The 16,174-nt window shown below is 49.0% G+C and overlaps 1 long non-coding RNA gene across 1 annotated transcript; it reads right to left on the bottom strand.

Annotated features, from left to right (window-relative positions):
* Nucleotides 1-3,354: 3,354 nt before the first annotated feature.
* Nucleotides 3,355-8,382, bottom strand: LOC140682538 (uncharacterized). The gene is made up of 3 exons (XR_012054375.1): nucleotides 8,182-8,382; nucleotides 5,340-5,448; nucleotides 3,355-3,832 (listed from the first exon to the last, which is right to left on the bottom strand). It is a non-coding gene; the product is annotated as an uncharacterized lncRNA (long non-coding RNA).
* Nucleotides 8,383-16,174: the final 7,792 nt, after the last annotated feature.

Genomic DNA, 16,174 nt, shown 5'->3' with positions numbered 1-16,174 from the left:
CTCTGATATTACACAAAGACATTCAGCAGACCGATTTACCAGTGTCATTTATTTGCACCTTTCAATTTAATGATACCTTACAGGGAAGAAAAATTCAAATTAAAAATTGAAGCTATTAATATATCTTTGAAAATGGTAACGGAGCAAGATTAAGACCAATAGGAGGTAACTAATCTTGACATACTTGTGATTTTGTACCCTTTAAGTAACTGTAATACCTTGTTCAAATTCCAACATAAATAGGATTTTTCTATGAGGGTGTTAGTGCTCCTGCTGCATCAAAAGCCATATTATATTTTACAAGTCCTAGAGCTGAGAATCCTCACTCTCAAAATAGACCTCCTCACCAGATGATATTAACACAGCTGACAAAATAACATTACATTGAGAAATACATCTGCAGAAAGTGAAATAGAAAAGCAGAAGAACTTTCCTACTACAACTTTTGGAAGTGTTCAAGGGGCTTGCAAGGTAAGTAGAATGCATTTTACAACCTTGTAGCACAGATACTGTATATTGCAAGGTAACCATGTCCTCTTCCTTCTGTACTTCTGCCTTCCTGGTAACTACTGACAGGCAGAGTCACATAACAAGCATCAGTCAAGAGCAGGCAGCAGGAGAGAACTGCTCCCAAACACCTAACTGCATCTTTAAATTTCTCTTCTCCCTGCCCTCCATTATACCTGTCTGCCTGTCTCTGTGAATGCCTGTTTCCCTGGAAGGGAGGAGGGGACCCAAACAAACCCTGAAGAAATCCCAAATTTCCTTTGTAGGGGAAAAAAAAATATCTATTCTCTGGAGATCAAACCTTCAGTGAATCATTTTTCCACTGCTCTGACATGTCAAATACTCCAGTGATTCACCAGTCATAGAACTCTGATTCACCTGTAATAAACAGGGTTGATTGCTTCCCAGAAGCACTGGGGTTTGCATCATTCTCTGAAGGCTCCACTTCCTCCATGCAACTTCTCACCTCCCTGCCACACACCAAAGCCACAGCAGCAGCCAGGGCAGTGACAGGAGCAAGAAATCCTGACTACTGGTTTTAGATTAAGGGGACAGGAGGGAAGACAGTTTTGGGTAAATGAACGGCACGAGGAAAAGTTAGGAGGGCCCTTGGATCTTCCTTGTTCCTGTTTAAGCATGAAAATGGATGGGAAGGACAGAAAAGAAGGGACAGGAGGAGTTTGGTATTTATTTGTGGCTCTCATTTGGTTCATCTCCCTGACAGCACAGGACAGAGTTTCTGCAAGAGGGAGCACCAGAAATAGAACTGACATTACATCTAATGAGCTTTTTGGTGGCATATTCATTAAGCTTGTAGAAAGGGTAAAGAAATGCAGGAAGCTAAGTCTTGGAAAGGCTCCAACTGGACCCTTTTGACTCATTAAAGGAGGGAGTAAAATGAACCATGCCCCAGGGCAATCGTAAAAGTATAAGTAGAAAAGCAGGAAAGGGTCAATTCATTAAGGACTGTGGGACCCCAGAGGTCTCTGGCTGGGCAGTGTGGGGATAGGGCCACGGGATGGCTGGGGTACGATGGAGCCCAGCACCAGGGATGTCCACTTGCCCTTGTCATGCTGGAGGAGCTAGTGGTGCTTTGTTCTGAGTCCCAAAAGGCAGCAGTGCAAGGATCTCAGAAAGCCCTTGCGCCCCACAGTTGCCATGAGTTCCCCATCCACCACCATGAACAGCTTTCCTGCCTCCATCTCTGGCTTGGGTTGGTCTTTCTGCCTGCCAAAGGGAGGGGGAAGGGGGGAAAAGTCATGCAGACCCTCCCGAGCCTTGCAGGAGCAGGGGGAGGGAGGAGGAGGCAAACTCAATTGAGCAGCTTCGCGGGGGGCCCCAGATTTTCTCAAACCAGTCACGGCAGCTGCAGCCCGGCCATGATGAGAAAGGAGAGGAGACAGTGCGGCAGCGGCTCCTGCGACCCCGAGGGAGAAGGAGGAGGAGGCGGCCCAGGCTGCTAAACTGACACCAGGCAAAAGTTGGCCACGTTTTCCCCCAGCCACGGAGGAATAGCGCAGGCAAGTCAGATGTGACCGTGCTACAGGAGCCAGGAGAAAATAAAAACAAGTGACAGCTGACTCTTGAGGACTTTTGTAGGGGGTGAAGGGGGGAGAGAGGGCGAGGAGGGAGGGAGAGACCTACAAATACTGGGGGAAGGGCAGAGCGCAGCCCAGGAGCCTTCTGCAGCAGCAGATGGAGAGGGAAGCTACCGCTGATTCCTGCAGAGTCAGGGAAGGAGAGAGACAGCATTGCACCGAGGTGATCACATGAATAGGGAATGAAGGCGCAGAACAAAGAAGGGGTTTTGGGGAGAGGGAGCAGGAATTCTTCACAGGACCCCCAGAGCTGGGGCATCCCAGTGCGGAGCCCTAGGGTGGGGAAAGACCTGCAGGGCAGCTTGGGCACGGCCAGCTGAGGCTGCTGGAGGACAGAGTCAGTGTGAGCAGAGGAGCGAAAGAGGAGACATTTGTGCAGTTACTGCGGGCTGAAGCTCACTAATACCCGACAGAAGAGCTAATTCCCAGATCAGGACGCAAGCACATGGTGGAAAGTCTAAATTCCCTTGCTCTGGGCTCCTCTAACCTGCTGCAGGATTAAGGCACGGAGGCTGTGAATAAGTGCTGCCTGTCTTTCTGCTGGTCCTGAGGTCCCCGATGTGCCGGCGATGATTGTTATGACAGTCACTCTGGATGTGATTGGCACCTCCTGGTTAGATCAAGGTCACTGTTAGAACACATCTTTTCATTAAAATGGCCGAGAGCCTATCAATGACCACAGGCCATGGCTAATTAAGGGAGGACCCAACACCCCCACAGGATTCAGTAATCAGGGCTGATGCTGAGCCACCCACCCGAAGGGAGCCGGCAGAGCGATCCTGCCCCCAGCGCCCTTGCGTGCACAGAGGACAAACCCACCCGCGGCATGCTGGGCCACCCACCATCCTCACTGCTGCCACATCTGAGCAACAGCATCACCTCCTGTCAACAGCTCACAGGAGCATCCTGGGCACCTGCAGATGGCCCTTGTGTCCAGCTAGGTATGGATCCTTGAAAGGGGAAGGATGGATGACAACAGAATGCTTACAGTGCAATCAGGTGCACATTCAAGGGACAAAGACCCATAAGCAAGCTTTAGATTTGAAGAAAATCCTTTCACAAAAAAGTCTAATTATCACCACAGTGTAATAATAACTAATTCCTGGGACAATATGAGGTTGTCTCCATGCAGACCTTAGCAAACATGACAAGGTCTTATTAGGAAAGGATATGATGTGAATGGGTAAAAAAAAAAAAAAAAAAAAAAAAAACCAGTTTATTCTACAACTAAAAAAAAAAATCTTGAAAATTGAGGGAAAACATTTTATTCCAAAGGCTGCCACGTCTTTCAGTTCTGTGTCACAGCATTTCCGTCCAGATTCTTTCCTAGGGCTCTTTTATTTATTTTCCCACTACTGAATGATAGTGGAACAGTTCCTCATCATGGGAAAATGGGCCTCTGGGCTGCCTCCAGACTGCCACGAATAACATCTATTTACTTTTACTATCAAGACAAGCCATACTGCCTTGTGTTCTCTTACTGCCAAATTCTTCCCAGTTCAACACCATTTGTACCTTACAGAGAGGTTGTGCTAATCTCAAGAGAGCTGTGTGAGCCTCTTGCAATGCAGTTCCACACAAGTCTGTTTGATGATGAGCTTTCTCTATTTTGGCAAAATATTTCCCCTTTGTGTCCAGCTCAGAATGAAAAGATGTTTTGGAATTATTGCTGCATCCAGGTGTGCCTTCCTTGTTTTGTGTCTGTGGAGGCCCTGCCCAACTTCCACCTAGAGATGAAAGAGAACCAATTATTGGAATTTGGCAATAGGACAAGGGGTAATGGCTTTAAAGTGACAGAGGGCAGGTTTAGATTAGATATTAGGAAAAAAATTCTTCACTGTAAAGGTGGTGAAACACTGGACCAGGGTGTCCAGAGAAGTTGTGGATGCCCCATCCCCGGAAGTGTTCAAGGCCAGGTTGGATGGGGCCTTGAGAAACCTGGTCTAGTGGAAGGCTCTTGTCAGGGGCATTCAAACTGGGTGATCTTTAAAGTCCCTTCCAACCCAAACCATTCCATGATTCTATATGAAGCCTATTCTCTGTGATTCCATGGCATCACACATTTCTGACCCACTGAATATGGGAAAGAATTTTTACTTCCTAAACACCATCTGATATACCTTCAACAGGTTCCTGGTAGAGAAGGAGAGGGAAGCTCAATCCCCTTCCCCTGCCCTCAGTAAACAAATGCTTTTCCAGCCTTCCCTTCAGTTTCTCCCAGCCACTGTGGTTTACAGCTTCCATATCAGGCCCTGCACCTGAAGATAGTTTTGTAGAATATTCAGTCCAGTTGGGGTCTGGCCTTGTTTCTTCACACAAGGTTAATAACAACAATATTGATGTTTAATTTTGACTGTGATTGTGGGTGAATGGCAAAAGACACAGCAGGGTCTTAATCCCTTGCTTGGGAGATGTGCTTTCCAATACAACTTATTAAAAGTGTGTTTTAAATAATGTTTTTTTAATTGCTTTGAAAAGACGGTAAGCCATGTGTAATTCAGTTGGAATCTCACTCTGATCTGTAGCTGCCTAATCCAGGCCAGGACTTCAAGAAACCCACTGCAGTGACACCAGGCACCTACTGTGAGAGCCAGTCTGGGAGCTAGACAGCTAGGAAAAACTACAGCTTTGGTCTGTGTCCAGCAGCCTAAATAAAAAGTTTCCTTTCCATGCTTTGCATTCATCACAAAAGAGCACTAGCTATTTCTTTTATACAGTAAATATGCACTGCCACAGAAACATAGCACATTAAAGTCACGCTGGTAAAAGCTCATGCATAGGATGTTAAAAATGAGGTATTGTAATTATGTTATCTCAGATGAATTTCTCCTTTTTAATGACACATGGTATTCATGCAGAAATGTCAATCCCAAGCATACAATGCGTATTTGTTGCTTTATTCTGTCCCTCATTAAAGCATCATAGAGTTGGCTTTAGAAAAAAATTATTTTGGTATAAAAGTGTATGTTCATGTATATAAGTGTGTGTATAGAATTGTGATTGTTTATTTACTTTTCATTGTCCATTAGCACATTGATGATGTTTTATGTTCTTTTCACAAAGGTGTCAATGCTAAAACTGAGATTTTTCTGTTATTCACGAGACTCCAGAGGCTTGGACTTAAGTACCAAATGTTATGAGTTCATGATGAGATACAACCTTAGTTATATTTTACAAGATAAATTATATATACTAAGCCAGCAAAGAAAGAATTACTTTGAAAACACAACTCACCTGAAATGCCTCTGTGTTACCATTACTAGGACTTGAACAGCTGCATCTTCTGACTTCAGTATTAACAGTGCTTTTCTAATAGTTTGCTATGCACTCAATCTTTGTGATGCTGTTTAGAAAAGAGAGAGAGAGAAAACTGAGCACTGAAGTTCAGCAGTCTCAGGGGGGAATACAGTGGGGAGTAGCAAATTTTGAGCAGTGCTAATTCCCATGCTGCTAATTGGACAGAGGCCATTTCCTGCACGCTAAAGTCAAACAGGACAGGAGCATATGGGCTTTCAGAGAGAGAGCTGGGTCTTTGCAATGGAAAAGAAAACACATACTAAAAAAACACCCTAGAAGCCCCATAGAATATCAGTGATTGCAGAGAAATTACAGACAAATTACAAACTTAAAAGCTATATGCACAGATGCTGCTCCTATTGCTTCTGGGAGAACTGTGCCTTTGAAGAGATGGTACTTGTTCCTTGGGGATATGCCATTTGCAGTGCCCAGTATTCTCCCTTGGCCCTACTGTTAAAGGGAATAGGGTTTGATTTGTTTTCTTTATTAATTTTTAATTATTTTTCACTTTATCTGCATTTCTTATAGGTTTCAATGGCAGGATGAGATCTTCGTTGGTAAGCTTTCCTGAGAGAAGCCAGTGTAGTTCTCACAGGCTGGAGGGTTGCAAGCTCTGTAATGTTGCAGAGGGGACAGACCTGCCCTACAAGGCTGAAAGTCTTAGACTCCATGTCAGTCAGCCACAGTTTTTTATTCAGCTGGATCATATTCAGCTAAGCAAACATTTAGTATCAGTGGAAACCATATATTACAAGTATCAAACATTACCTGCTCTTCTGTAAACATGTTAAATCCAAGCACAAAACACTTGAAAAATTGTTTTGGGACAGGCATAAGGAGGTAACACTTCAAGGATGTGACAGAGCTGGGTTCCTAGGGGTGAGAGGGATGCTCTAGCAGGAGATGCTGACTGGCTCACTTCCCTTTATCTTCCTGCAAAGAAACTGGTGTGGGGCAGGGTCAGAAACAGGGCACTAACTAAACATTTTTCCGATCCATTGTGGCAAGGATGGTGATGGCCCAAAAGAGTTGATTTTCTTCTATTAGCTGCTAATCAAAGATGCCCCTTTTACTTCATTTGACAGTTTATTCTGCCTACAGCAATCTCTCCTACACAACACCCTGCCAAATACAGATGCACAGAAGGTGCTGTGCAGGGAGTGAGCATGGAAAAAATCAGCTGTCAGAGTGGGGGATTTAAAAAGTCAACGGCCACGGAACAGAGGGACACAATGGCTCTCATGATGGAGCCAGTCACAACGGGCAGCACAAGCAGCAGCATCCCTATTAGAGGAGTGAACCTGCTGCATCTCCATCCAGCTTCTGCCTGCAGCCGCAGCTGCCGGCTGACCGCCTGGTTTAGCTGCTGCTGGGACTCCCTCAGTGGCTGTCACACCTGCTCTGCCCTCCCTTGGAAAGCTGCCAGAGGAGAGAGCAGACAAAGGACGAGCAGCACAGCTGGAGCTGCTGGAAGCTGCAGGCTACCCGGGCTGCTTTAGCGCTCGCTCAACACCCCTCTTCCGTAGGAAGCCTCTTTCCTGCCGCTGAGTTCGGCTCTTCAAGCTCCCTCGTGCTTATCCCTTGCCGTCGTTTTTAAGGCATTACTGCAGAATTCCTTTGTGTTTTTCAGCATTATTATCGCTGTTTCTCACTGGTTTAGCCGCTGCAGACGATACGTCTTCATTGCTGGCTGTGCCCACAAAGCCCGTTTAGCTGTCCTGCCTTGGTGCCCGCACTTGTTTCCATGGCCCAGGACAGCAGGATCCTGCTGGAGCACATGGGCACCAGAGCAGCAGAGAAGGGGTTAATAAAGGGTTTAATACCAAGAGGCCACACAGCAAAGCCCAAGTTAGGGCCAGCTGCACCCCTCCCCCCGGCCTCCATCCTGCTGCAGGAGCCCTGGCAGGGATGCAGCACTCAAGTGCTTCTTTCCCCACTTCCCTCCTGCCCCACTTGTGTGATGTAAAGCAATCCTTTTGTTTCCTCTTTAAGACATTAGCCTCAGGGGCCATTACAGGGAAAAAAAGGTAGCTGGGGCTCTTTTATCTGAAGGAATCCATTAGGAGTGGGGGTCTTTTCCTTCCTGCATGCCCAGGGAGCAACTCCTGTCTTTGCACTGCTCCAGAGACATCTCCTTGCTCCATGGTCACCTCCTCCCTGCCCCATGGCCATCTCCTCCCTGTTCCAGGGACATCACATCACTGCTCCAAGGACATCTCCTCACTGCACCACGGCCTCCTCCTTGCAGTTTATGGCCAGCTGCTCATCCCAATCCAAAAATGGGTCAAACAGTGTCACTATGGAGAAAGGATGAGTCTGCTGTTCAGAGCCCCCTGAAAGGAGAGGCTGAAAGGAGGAGGAGGACATGTTTTTAAATACACCCCAGTGTAACAGATTGGCTTTCTCTTTGCTGACATTTTGGGTGACTGAGGGGTATTTAGTGCTCTGGCACTCTTTGTGGCTATAGAAAGCAGAAACTCATTCTTGCTCTGTTTATTCTTGCACTGAAAGCAGCAGGCCCTGTGCATTTGCAAGATTCCAGGACCTGAGGCTTTAAATAAAACCCCTGATATTATGACACTCTTAATAAACTTGAAACCACTGAAATAATAATAAAGAAATGAAAAAAAAAAAAAAACAGAAAGAAAAAGAACGGGAAACTAATTAGGTAGTGGGGGGGAGGAGTTCTTTTTGGGCATACCCTTTGCACTTCCCCAAGTCAGGAATCACAGAACAAACATTTGTGCTGTGCATGCCACCAGGACCCACAAGGACCTACCTTAGGCTAATATAAATTGCCTGAGTTCCAGGAAGGCATTAGCAAGAGATAGGAGCCTGCTCCAACCTCACCGGAGACCAAGCAGCCGTGGTCAGCCCAGAGCCAAAGCAAGCCCGCCAGCCCAACTGGGTGTATTTACCCAGGCTTGGTGTTAACTGCTAGCACCATTATGTGGCTTTACCGCAGATAGGAGCTGGCTTGCACAGCAGTGATTCAGAAGACAAGCAGGGCGAGGACACCAAAATAATCCTAGCTAAATACAGTGTTCAGCACAAAAGATGCAGATTAGTGTAGAAAAGGTGCCAGCGTGCCTTGCTCCTGTTTAAGTGGTGAGATATTGGATGCATTTGAAAGGCCTTACTCAGCACCTGCCTGTATCCATGCAAGGGGAAGCACCTCTGGAAGCCTTCCTCACGGGCACAGTCATGATGGGCACCACCAAATAGTTAAAAATCGAGGGAACAAATGAGAGCAGCTGCCAGACCCATGGTGGGAGCATGCGTGTGAGCAGAAATACATGAAAGCCCTCAGCCAGAGCTGGTGGCAGCAGGAGCGTTACCATGTCTCCTTGTCAAAGTCAACAGGGAGAGAAAGCCAGTGGGCTGACAGCAGGAGATCACCTCCCTGGGCCCTGCCCTGTCCTGCCCTGCACTGCCCTGCCTTATGGTGGCTTTACAAGGGAGGTGGAGGGTGAGTGAAGGAAGGAAGTACAGGCTTTCTTCTCCAATTTTGTTGCTTTAGAAATGTGGGGTCATGGGGAAAGCCATAGGGAGGATTCACACTTTGCTCTTCAAAAATCAATGGTTGTACATTCCTTGAACCCACATGCTCAGTCTCCAAAATATTTCAAGTTCACCCTTGCAGGTGTGAACAGGCCCAGAGAATAAAAAATAAATGCAGGAGGACTCCTGCCAGCGAGCACCCATGGGAAGGGCAGTGTCTCTGCTGCTGCCCATTCTGACAGGTCTCCCTCTGCTGTATCATAAACATCCTCCCCACTCACCATATGTCACACATACCCTCCCTGGACTCACCAACACAATTATGCTGGCCCTCAGCACAGCCAGAGGACAACATCACTTTCCCCGTCAGTTCAGCACTGTTGTTGGTGGCTGGGGAGATGAGTGACCCCCAGCGAGTTCTGTCACAGCCAGCAGAGTGGGAACAGGGTGGAGTCCAGTTGCTCGAGGCAAGACAAGTGGAAACACAAAGGTAGCAGGATGCTGCTACAACACTGGTGTGAAATATATTTAAACATGTATGATATTGTAGAAGTGACCTCTTTTGCTATGATGATGCTCCTTCAGCACAGGCTAGTGCCACAAAACAAGTGAGGATGTGTGTTGTCTGCTGGTAGGACAGCACATGAGCACTGACCTAAGCAGCCCCTCTGGCAGGGCTCAGGCACCAGGATCCACAGCTCAGGTCTGGTGTCCCACTGTGCAAACTCATCAGCAAAGTGTCTACACCAATCTAAGCAAGTGTACACAGGGAGAGGGTCCTACAGCGGGTGTGTATTTTGTATTAGGGTTTTGTGCTGAGGAATAAGATGCAGGAAGAGGGAGGTGGGTGCCTCACACACACCCCAGCTGCAACAACAGCCTGGTGAGAAGCAAGCACCAGTGAGCCTGCAGGCCACAGGACAGGCCCTGGGCACATCCAGTGATGCCTGCGAAGATGTGTTTAAAGCAGCCTGATTTCCAAGCCTGGGCATACCCCTGCAGATTTCCTTCAAGGAAGGAAAGTGACTAGCAAGCCCATAGCTGCCCATTAACGTGACATCTTGGTTGCACATTTCTCAGGGCTGTGCTGCCAGCCCCTTTGCACTTCAGGGTGCCATGGCTGACCATGACTCCACCAGGCCATGACGTGGGTGTCTTCTGTCTGCTGGCATGGCAGAACCTCACTGATCAGCCACAGAGCTACATTTGGTGCTGGAGGTAGCGTAGGTGTCTTGCTCATCCTAGGCTGATGTTTCCAGCAAGGCTGGTGAGCAAACAGAGGTTTATTGCATCCAGTCAGGGAGGATGGCTGCTCAGGCCTGCCCGGCATTGTGCTCAGCCATATATGTGCTCCTCAAACCATGCAAGTCAGGCTGATAAGAGCCAGGGAGAGCTGCAAGGGATTCTGAAGAGAGTTAATACAAATAAAATAGGTAATCTTTAGGAGAATTGCAAAAAAGGCTTGTCTTTCTCTGCCTGGAGAGTTACTGCTGACACTGAGAAACTGTCCTAGCAAAGAGCTCCCATAAAGACATTAGAGGAATGTGATGGAAACCCCACCATTTGAGATGTGATTGACTGGACAAAACATTGAAAATATGATGGCTCCAAAGCTGCCAGAAAAATACATCAGAGCTGATCTCATCTATGACAAGTGTATTATGTGCTTACAGATGGATCTATACAATACCCCACATCTGACCCAGGGTCACAGGCATAAAACAGTGGGAGTCACTATAAACACACTTATAATTATTTGGGAAATTCTTCTCCTCCTTCCATTCATTAAAGAATACCATTTTGTTTCTCTTTCCACTACTTTACTCACAAAGAATTTGAACCTCAACAGATTAGAGATTGCAGAATTTTGTGGGGTTTGGAAAAGACTTTAAAATTCAAGCCACTTACTGGAGGAATCTGCTCTGCCAAGATGTGGAGAAAATGTACTCCTTATCTTTGGGAATCGCTTCTATATCTCATTGGTGTGCAAACAATAAACAACACTAAGGGTGATGTTTCTGACAGTCCTTGCAGCCTCATGAGCAGGATTTATGCCGGGTGCCTGTTACACATTGCTGTCACAGTCCTGTTGCTTCATGTGCAATTATACTCAATCTTGGGAAGGTGCACTGGCATTTTTGCCAAACACTGCTCTGTGCAGAGGTCATATGAAGATGATGTTGTGTGAAGGGATAGAGAACTTTTTTCACCTGCTCCCTGCCCCAGTTACAAGCATTTCCTGGGCCAGAGGCCAGATATACTGGGAAAAAGGGCTCAGGCAGTCCAGTTAGCCTAGCTGATGGGCTTGCACACCTTGGCAAGTAGAAAATAACTAATACACAGAATTTGTTTAACCCAGCAAGTTTTAACCTGTTTGGGTGTCAGCTCTGGAGTCTGACCTTGGGTGCTCCCAACCCTCACAAGAACACTGTGCTCTTTCTGCAGTGGTGCTCTCAGCTGCAAGTGCCCAGGGCTGAGGTGGCCTGCGGGAGGCAGGTGGGCTTTCCTCAGCCCTCCCTCAGCCACTTCACCCTTGCACTCACAGAGGCAGGAAAGTTGCTCCCAGCCAAATCTCCAGGCACTGCAGCAGCTGGGGCTGGATTGCCTGGACCTAGACTTTGTGTCATTCATTTCTCCTGCACTGGGGAATGGCTCTCTGGGGCCTTCGACATCTGCTGCCTCTTGCCCAGGCTGCAGTACTGATTATTTGAGCTGGCATGGGTTCAAGAAGGGACTACAATATTTTATTGTGCCAGTGCTGGTTTTCTGAAACCTACCCCAGAGGCTAGGAGGATGGATGGATAGGGAAGAGGTAGGTAGGTAGGTTTTCCATAACTCTGTAGCATGGCGGGGGTCCCATTCCCAAGGGTGTTGCAGCCAAAGTGCTCTAATGGGAAGGACATTTTGCTTTCCCTTGGAAAGTGGCTGTGTGAGGGAAACACATCACTATGAAAGGGGGAGAAGATGTTTTCCTTGGCTTGGCTGGGGAGCGCTGGAGGCAGGATTGGGAAGAAATCCTCCTGACAGGCAGAAGAGTAGGCAAGGGAGGGAGATAGGAAAACCAGGAAAGTTCTAACAAAAAGGCAACATCAACAGGCAAGCAGCATAACAGGGGTCACCTGTTGGAAAAGCTACAGGAAAGTTCCCACTTATTCAGGGAATCAAGAATGTGTTGAGTCAAAGTCTATTAGGAAATTAATCTGGTGGGCTGAGTGGGAGGTGCTTGCCTCCATCTTACCCTGAAAAATACTTTTGGATAGTGTCTCACAGCTACTACCCTGAAAGGCCAAGAAACCCATTGCAATTGCTGTATGATCCCCAGGACAGCATTGCCCTCCTCCAGGAGTGATTTGTCAGCAGGCGGACTGGGAACGGTGGTGACAGGAGCCACGGATTCCTCCCTAATTCAAGAGGGGAGATTTTCCCAGCAGGAGGTTGACAAACCTGGCAAACAACCCAACAGCACACCACCGAGGCCGTGTCAGTCCGCAGTCTCCCATCTTGCACATCTTGGGGACAGAGCCCTCATCTTACATGGGTGTTTTCTCAGCCCTGACCAGGTAAAAACCTGAGGGATACATGAGCTGGACCCATGAAGTCCATTGCTGGGATGAAAGTGGCTGCATCCATGAGACAGAGAAGGAGGGCTGGGGCTATAACAGCTCACTCATCCCATGAACACCACTACAGATACCACACCAGAAGATTAAAGTCTCCATTAGGTGATTTCCCAAGGCTATACAGATCAGCTATAAAACTGTACTCTGACAAAAGCTGGCAGCATGGGAACAGAGCTGTGCCATCATTTTTCCTCTGCAGATTTGCCTCAGCCATTTCTCAGCCGGCACCCTGCTCAAGAACTGAGCTGGAGTGATGACATTTGAGCACTGTATGGCCAAAAAAACCTACATGTGCAAGGAGAAGTAGAGAAGCATCCAGTGCAGGATCGGCATTACCGAGCTCTCTTGTGCCTCTGGGATTGCTCCGTGCTGAAAGAAGGCAATAAATAAGTGACTGATGGCAGTAGCAGCATGCCCTGCGCAGAGGGCTCTGTGGAGGATACCAGCAGGATCTGCAGGCAGAGGGTCCTGAAGGCAGGAGGGTGGCTTGAGGTGCCCAGGTGGTGCCCAGCCCCACACTCTGTGGGCAGGCACTACCGCCTCCCACAGAAGTGAATTAATGCCTCCCTGCTTCCCACCCGCTCCTCACACCACCCCAGTGGCCACCCCGGAGGGAGCTGGGGGGCGCCCGGTGGCTCAGGGACACAGGTGCCTGTCACCTGCTCCCGGCGCCAGCTGGGGTACAGGAGGATGGGGCCAGCAGCCGGGTCTCCCTCATGCCCTTTTCCGGCCTCACTGGGGGAGAGTGTGAGCCCTGCAAGACGGGAAGTCAGTGTCTAAAAACCACAGGCATTTGCAAGGCGTATTGGGTGGAGTATTTGAAATTGCTTGAAAAGGCTTTTTTAAATGGAGAGGGGAAGGGAGGGGAGGGGAGCTGCTGTGTTCCAGGTGGGAAGCAACAGCACAGCACCCCCGGGTTCAGCAAATTGCACTGGCAGGAGATGGACCAACATGCCAAGGCCACATGGTGACACCACAGGAGTTTGCACCCTCTGATATTCCCTGGGCTGCAGGGTCCCCACCGACCCCAAAGCTGTGTCACGTCCGACAGTGCCCCAGCACAGGGGCAAGCAGGGCTTCCTCCTGTCCCTGTAATCCATGGTGGGCTTGGAAACCAACACCTCACCGGCGTTTCCCCAGCCTCCTGCTTCTCCCTGTCAAACTTCAGCTTCTTTCCCTTGAAATCGAGTTAAGGGAGGCCTGGGCTTTTCCTTTTGCACAGATGAGGTGGGGGGTGCTGCGGGGGAGGGGTTGCTATAATTGGATCACTCGCTGTGTGACTAATCACAGTGCCGGTAACCACAGTGACTGTGGTTTTAACCTTACTTGGTCATTCCCAAGCCACCGGATGACCCAGCCATCTGCAGCAGGGCAGGCAGCCGCGGCGTGGGGCTGGGGCAGGCACCCACACCCTCACTGCCAAACTGTGCGTGGGTGGGGCGGGGCACCAGTCCTTTCGCCATCTCTGTGCTGGTGGCGTTCCGGACAGGTGTGGGTAGGTTGGGAGCGTGGCCGCAGGGCAGACAGGAGTGGGAGCTTGTGGTGGGGATGGGCTTCAGCCAAAAAATCCAGCTCCAGATGTGAAATTGGAGTGTTCCCCAGAGCAGGGGCTCAGGCTTGGCACAGGGACTAACCCATAGCTCTGCACCTCTGTGTCTGGATGTGACTGGTGACATCTGTCCTTGCTGCAGAGGTGGCGTCTGACTGCCCTCAACTTGCACTGGGGCATCTATTTCTGCCAAGGGAGAAACAGCTAGATTATGGATGGTAGATCAGATTAAGTTTGATTCTTATTCATTTGAGTAAGAACAATCCCTAAAAGCCATTATTAACCTCTTTACCTTTAATTACCCAGCCAATTGCTGGGCACCCTGGCAGTCTTGCTTTTACCAGGCGACCTGGTGAACCTGAATGCGGATAGGGGCAGCACTGCGTGGGTTGCCACTGTTTGTTGGGAAGCAGAGCTACAGCAGGATGTGTCAGGGCACTCACCTTTCTCTATAACAAACACAGGGCAGTGAGGTGAGGCCAGGGCACCCCCACCTGCCCCGTGCAAACACAGCCGCATGGGAGAGCGGGCGGCTGCTGCCACTGTTGCTCCTTTTGAGCCCCGTGTTCAGTTTCTCCAAAGGAGGACGGAAGGAAGCAACAAATGGGAAGGAAACGGGCCTGCTTGTGAAATCCAAAACCGGATCGGTAAGAAAAACATCATAAATTATGGATCCCCTGGAGCCGCTGGCAGCCTGTCACTGTGCATGATCTGTCTCCATTGTACTTTTCTGTGTGGGTGAAACTGTTGTAAACTAACACAGGGCGAGCTTTTTCTGCCGAGGATCGCTGCCCGCTGCTGGAAGAGCCCTCTGCCTCCCAGCACAAACAGGCCATTGCAAACCAAATGTTTCGTGTAACCGATAGCGGCCCCAGCGGATAGGCAAGCCCTTGAAGAGGGTGAAGGGGAATGAGGCTTTCAGCTGATCCTGCTCACTGGAGCTTAGCACCGGTGGACGCGCCAGCTGCAAGGACGAGGACGAGCAGCCTGGGCCAGCACAAGGCCGCCCATTGTTCCCCGATAGCTGCTGGAAAAGACAACCGGATAAGGGGAGATGAGTGGCAGTGCTGCAGTGCAGGACACCCATGCTGGGGAGCCAAGGGGCTCTGTCCCGATCCCCAGCCCCGGCTCCCAGGGGCAGTGTGGGGGGCACATGGGGAGCATCCAGGCTATGGTCCTCCCAGAGCAGCAGGGGTTATGGGTTGTGGGGAGGGTGATTTTCAGCCCCCCAGCTGCATCAGCCTGTCTCAGATACCAGATGCAAGCAGGCAGGGGGAGGAGGGGAACGGGAGCAGAGAACGAACTCAAGGTCAAATAGCGAGGGGAGGGGAAGGAAGAGGAGGTGGCAGCGAGGGGAGGAAGGGTGTCCCCCACACGGGTGGAGAATCGCTCTTTATCCACCCTCCTTCCCCCTTTCCACACACCAACCACAGAGGCAGCCTCTCATCAGGATATTTATGAGCACATACACAAATGGGAGGCTGAGGGGAGGCAAAAAAAAAAAACCCACCAACAACCACCCAACCCTATTTTGCTCATTCTCTTTCTTCAAAGAGCAGATGTGCTGTGGCCTGCAAACCGAGAAGGACACTCCCTTGCTGTTAGCTAATTTAGGCTGACATGTTAGGGTTTTGTGGTTTGAAACAAGTTTAGTAATCAGCCACTAACATTAACCAACACCTCTCGCACAACCACCCGCACTAGATTTGAGCATCCTTATATGTAATGGGGAGAAAAAAAAAAATCTTTTATTTCTTTTTGCATAAGACAGTGCCGTGGTACTGCCGGCAAGTCCCTGGCCACAGGAGCTGAGCCAGCAGCCTGCTGTCACAGAAGCCCAAACAGCAGCAGTGGCAAGGAAAAGGCTGTCATATCGCCCTGGTGTTCGCGAAATGTGTGCCATCCCCACGGATTCAAAGAAATAAGTCTTTCTAGCAGGTTTATATAATTTTAAGGGGTCTTGTCTCTCCTTTAAGCCACTTTCCTGCTTGTTTTCTCTATTTCTGGCCATGGTTCAGCAGCTCATCAGAAGGTGGGCTAGTCCCTCATTGAAGATTCAAATGCACTTCTCTGCCAAATTGACCTGCTGTTATCCCCCCTTT

Source organism: Taeniopygia guttata, chromosome 2 (genome assembly GCF_048771995.1).
Source record: "Taeniopygia guttata chromosome 2, bTaeGut7.mat, whole genome shotgun sequence".
Lineage (NCBI taxonomy): Eukaryota > Metazoa > Chordata > Aves > Passeriformes > Estrildidae > Taeniopygia > Taeniopygia guttata.
This window is presented reverse-complemented; position numbering and strand designations above follow the sequence as displayed.